Source organism: Xenopus laevis, chromosome 2S (genome assembly GCF_017654675.1).
Source record: "Xenopus laevis strain J_2021 chromosome 2S, Xenopus_laevis_v10.1, whole genome shotgun sequence".
NCBI lineage: Eukaryota > Metazoa > Chordata > Amphibia > Anura > Pipidae > Xenopus > Xenopus laevis.
In genome coordinates, this window is record NC_054374.1 from 166429459 (window position 1) to 166435458 (window position 6000).

The 6000-nt window shown below is 37.6% G+C and overlaps 1 pseudogene; it reads right to left on the minus strand.

Moving 5' to 3' along the window:
• Window positions 1-2998: 2998 nt before the first annotated feature.
• LOC108710076 lies at window positions 2999-4153 on the minus strand (annotated as a pseudogene).
• Between the last annotated feature and the right edge of the window lie 1847 nt (window positions 4154-6000).

Genomic DNA, 6000 nt, shown 5'->3' on the forward strand with positions numbered 1-6000 from the left:
GTGGGCACCATTGGGTTGACTTCTGTTTATAGACTTCATCTGTTCATGTTGCTGTTTTTCCCCCCAACTCTTCTCTGAATTTATAAAGATGTTTACACTCAATTCTAAACAAAGTATTTTTGAAATGTGTTCACCATCTCAGCCTTGGCAAAATTCTCATCATTTGGCTACAGCATTTTGGGTATGAGAAGCCCTCAATATTTTACTACCCATCGATAAGTCTGGGAAAGTCAATGAAATGGACATTTTAGCAATAATTCTACTAAAGTTTGTAGACACTTTGGGGCAAATTTAACTAGGGTCGAAAATCGAGGGTTAATTAACCCTCGATATTCGACTTCCGAATTGAAATCCTTCGACTTCGAATATCGAAGTCGAAGGATTTAACGCTATTCCTACGATCGAAGGAATAATCGTTCGATCGAACGATTAAATCCTTCAAATCGAAAGGGTTCAAAGGATTTTAATCCATCGATCGAAGGATATTCCTTCGATCAGAAAATTGTTAGGAAGCCTATGAGGACCTTCCTCATAGACTAACATTGGCCTCAGTAGGTTTTAGGTGGTGAACTAGGGGGTCGAAGAATTTTTTAAAGAGACAGTACTTCGACTATTGAATGGTCGAATAGGCGAACGATTTTTAGGTCGAATCGAAGTCGAAGGTCAAAGTCGAAGGTCGAAGCAGCCCATTCGATGGTCAGAGTAGCCAAAAAAAACATTCGAAATTCGAAGTTTTTTTCCTCTATTCCTTCACTCGAGCTAAGTAAATGGGCCCCTTTATAAATAGACACAATTTATAAATAGTGAACAGAAACTAGAACTACCAGCTTCGAAAGCAACACAACAAATTTTGTTTTCAGTCCTTGCACAACTATTTTTAGTTTTGTTTTAAAAAAAAACCACAAGGTCAATGTCTAAACAATGATGTATATTTCGCCCCAAAATATTTGGCTTAAAGGGATTCTGACGTGATTTTTATGGTTTACTTTTTGTTTCTAAATTGCACTGTTTACACTGCAAATAATTCACTCCGCCACTTATAATTGTATTCTTGAACCAACAAATGAGAGTTTTTTAGCTGTAATATTGGCGTGGAGGTATCTCCACAACATTTAGGGAGGGGCAAATTCATCAAGGGTCGAATTTTGAGGGGTTTAATCCCTCGAATTTCGACTGGGGAATAGAATCGAATAGAATCGAATAGGCAATTTGGGAGAATTTACACGCTGGCGAATAGCCGAATTGGCGAATATTCGCCAGGTGAATAGGCGCTCGATCGAATATTCGCTCGAAGGATTTTCATTCGATCGAATGCCTTTTTATTCGATCAAAAAAGTGGAAAACACGCCTAAAAGAGACAGTACTTCGACTATCGAATGGGCGAATAGTCGCAGCGTTTTTGCGCTCGATCCAGTACTTCGACTATCGAATGGGCGAATAGTCGATCTATTCTCGATCTATTCGAATCATTCTACTCAGGCGAATTTACGCCAATTCGATAGTCGAGGAGCACAACAAACTACTCGAAATTCGAAGTTTTTTACTTCGAATCCTTCACTCGAAGTTAGTGAATCGGCCCCTATGGGGCAGATTTATGAACGGTCAGGAAGTGAAAATTCGAAGTAAAAAAATTCAAAATTCAAGCTATTTTTGTGCACTTCGAATATCGAATAGGCCAAAATTCGATTCGAATTTGAAAAAAAATTGACTATTCGAATATCAAAATGTATCATGTACTGTCTTTTTAAAACTTTGACTTCGACCATTCGCCATTTAAAACCTGCTGAATTGCTGTTTTAGCCTATGGGGGACCTCCTAGAACCTATTTGGAGTCATTTGGTGGAATTTTTTGGGGCAAATAGTTTCGAATTCGATCAAATGTACTAAAACATTCGATTAGAACGATTCGAATACAGCCTATTCACCCAAAGTTATAAGATTTTTAAATAAATTTCGACTGGTCTTTTTTTATTCGAATTTCGATGTTATGGGAGTTCAACAAAACTTCGAAATTCGACCCTTGATAAATCTGCCCCTTAGATCCCAATCAGATAAATTAACTGATCATCCCTATCAAGTGGCCAAATGTCAAAATTTTAAAAATTCTTCTGTTTCTCGGTGCATTTCTGCGGGAAATGTTATGGAAAGCTTCTCTTGGTTTTCCTTTCTCAGGTATATATCAAGTCTCTCTTAAATTTTTCTGAGCGTGAAGTTTCTTGCCTTCGTGATTTTCGAGGATTATGGACTAGTTTTTAATTGGTGGATTTTTGTATTAAAGGTGGTATTACAAGTTTTCAGAAGTTTTAAAGGTTTTAGGAAATATAGGAAAACCAAAAATCAGCCCGTAGACTTGGGTTTATAAGCACTTTATCTGCATTTAAATTAAATTATAGGGTATCCTCAAATGCCAATGAAATAGCACCTGCAGTGATTGCCATTTTGTAGACACTTATTAAGGCAAGCTTTGCATCATACCAAAATCTTTTAAATGAGTTTATAACACATATGGATGTTTTCATAATAAAAATCATTTGGATTTCATGTTTAATTTGCAAAGGACTTTAAGTATACAGCTCTTTATGTCTGGGTGACAGGTCCCCTTTAATTATATCTTAGTTTTGATCAAGAACAAGATGGTAATCATTTATACAAATTTGGATAAAATGGAGTCTATGGGAGACGGCCTTTCCATTATAACAGGTCCTTTACATGTATTCAAATTTTATTTTCAAAAATGTAAACATTTGGTATTTATTAAGAAATCCAAAAACACAAATGTAAAACTTCCTCATTTAAAAAACATGTGAGTTCATGTAGAAGTCCATGGGAGCTGTCCTAGGCAAATTTGAAGCCCCTTTTTTAAAATTTGATAATTTTGAGGGTTTTCTTTAAACGTTTTTTGAGTTTGTAAACTCAACAAATTCTCCCAGGATTGTATTCAATTGATTTTTTTTAATTTGGCTTCTTAAATAAATAGCAAATATTTGAATTTTTTTAAACTGTGAGAATTTTTAAAAATGTTTATACAAAGAAGAAAAAACTAGTACAAATTCGATTTTTGATAAATAAGCCCACCAATGACAGAAATCTCACTTGGGTATTCTTGCTCATGCTACAACAGTTTTTGCTGGTTTTTACTAATATCATGTACTATATACTTCCAGAAACAAGATACAATGCAGAGTGTAAACATCCTCCTTTAGTTTTATGTCTTCATAAAGATTTTCCGAAGAGTTAATTTGATTTCCTTAGTTCTGAGACAATAGATCACTGGGTTGACTATGTGGGGTGTGTATGAGTACAGGCATAGAATTAAGACTTTTAGGGTTGACTTTGAGGGTTAACTTGACCCAGTTGGACGTATATATGATGACCCTTGGGGTGAAGTACAAAGCAATGACCGACAGGTGGGTGGTACAAGTGTAGAAGGCCTTATACCAATTATCAGAGGATGTTGATATGCAGATTGTCCTGATAATGATGACGTAGGACAATATAATGAAACCTAATGGAACAAAGAGAATTAACATGGAGATAATTAAAAGGTTTTGTCGGACAGAAAGACATCCGAGCAAGCTAATTCATAGACGACATTGCTGTAACAAAAACAGTTATAAATCTTATTCCTACCACAGTAGGACACATTAAGAGCCATCAAGGTTGCGTAGGCTGAAGGAAAAGCACATAACACCCAGAATGCAAAGCAGAGAATGGTTGTATCTTTTTGACTGACTATTGTGGAATATCTGAGTGGTTCATAAATAGCAATGTAACGATCAGCAGCCATCAGCATCATGATGAAGATGTCTACAGAAGCCAGATAATGAACAAAGAAAAGCTGAAACAAGCACCCAAAGAATGAGATGTTCCCGTCTCCAAACCAATACTTGTCAATGATTTTGGGCAACGTGATGGTGTCAAACAGAAGGTCAGAAAGGGCAAGGTTCCCAATGAACATGTACATGGGTTGGCGGAGATGTTCCTTCAAAATCATCAGCCCTACCACAACACCATTTGCGGACAATGTACTGATATAGACAATGAACATTGTCATGGACACCAAGATCTGGAACTTCTGCTGGAGTCCTGGAAAGCAAAGAAGGACAAACTCAGAGGATTCCGACCGGTTAGACATCTCTCACTGCAGAAACTTCTAGAAGAAGCAATCCTACAAAGAAAGAAATGCATTGAAGGAAACATTTTCGGTTGTTGATGATCTTTCATTTATGACTCAGTTTATGTATACAGACACTTTGAGGCACATTTATCAAGGGTCAAGTTTAAACTCTCTTAAATACAAATGAATTCAAAACTAGACTTGGGGAAATGTATTAAAAAAATCTAATTTGTATAACTCGGACACATTTAAACAACCTGAAAACTCAAATCGAATTTGATCAAACTCGATTCGAGTTTTTTCTCCAAAAAAAACTCAATTGTCAGGAAGACTACAAACATCTCCAAATTGATCCCTGGACCTCTCCCATTGACTTACACAGTAATTTGGCAGGTTTTAACTGGTGAATAGTCAAATTTTTAAAGAGTTAGAATATGATAGATCTCGAAAATCGAATTTGAATTTTTTTAAAAACTAAAAACGAGTTTGGATAATTCCCTAGTTGAATTTGACAGTTTTGACCATAAAAGAAATTCGAAAATTCGAATTTTCAATTACACCTTTTACCCCTTTATGATGACAAATGGAACAATTGATGTTTTTGGATGATAAACTTACCATCTTCTTTATGTTTGTGGTCAACAGTAGTCCTTCTACCAACAACTGATAAACTATCCCGACGCCTGCGGTTGGAGACAACAGTATTCAGGGCTCTGGTCTGTATAAGGAGAGTGGCAATTAGAGAAAAATATGCAAATTACAGTTCAACAGAACGCAACACTTGATTTGTGCCTCATAAGTCAACAGACATAATATGTATCATGAAAATACGTTTCCATTAGGAATATTGGATGCAAGAGATTTGGGATTGTGCATGTTCACCAGCATGTTATCATTTGTGTTATGCCCACAAGAAAATGCATTCCACTGCGCAATCTATTTTAGAAATACATAATTTTTGGAAATCGTTCAGTAAGGGAGTTATTTATTAAATCCAAATATTTCTCTTTATTTCATTAAAAAAAAAGCCAGACCAAATGCCCATCAGTTTGGGAAAAAATTTCTTTCGTGTTATTGCCTACAACCCACGAATTGTTTGGATTTTTGGATGAAACTCAGTGCAGACCATGATATCTTCAAATTTGACATAGGACCTTTGCCATTGACTATTACAGGACCTTGGCAAGTTGGAGATGGAGTATTTTCGGATTCTGACTTTTAGCAGCCTTGGGGTATAATAAATCTTGAAAAATTTGAGGTTTTTTTCCTTTAAAGGTAGGAAAAGGAAGGAAACCTAGTCGGCGCAAAAACCCTCCGCCCCTCCCAAGTGTTGCCCACCCTCCCTCCTCCCCCGGCCTACCCGTCCCGCTGGGCAAATGCCCCTCACTTGTTACTTACCCTTCTGCGCAGGTCCAGTCCAAAGAGTTCACAGGCACCATCTTCTTCCATGCAATCTTCTTCCTACTTTGAACGGCGTTTTGGCGCATGCGCAGTAGGAGCATTTCGCCGGTACGGATCTACTGCGCATGTGCCAAAAGTCACAAAGTTTTCTGATTTCGTGACTTTTGGCGCATGCGCAGTAGATCGTACCGGCGAAATGCTCCTACTGCGCATGCGCCGGTCAAAGCAGGAAGAAGATCGATTGGAAGAAGATGGCGTCGGTGAACTCCGTAGACTGGACCTGCGCAGAAGGGTAAGTAACAAGTTAGGGGCATTTGCCCAGCTGGACGGGTAGGCCAGGGGGGAGGAGGGAGGGTGGGCAACACACGGGAGGGGGGGAGGGTTTTTGTGCCGACTAGGTTTCTTTCTCCTCTAAATATTCATGCTTTCTAGTGAAAAAAATCTTGAATTTCTTGAGGTATTTTTCATTGCAAAATTCAAAT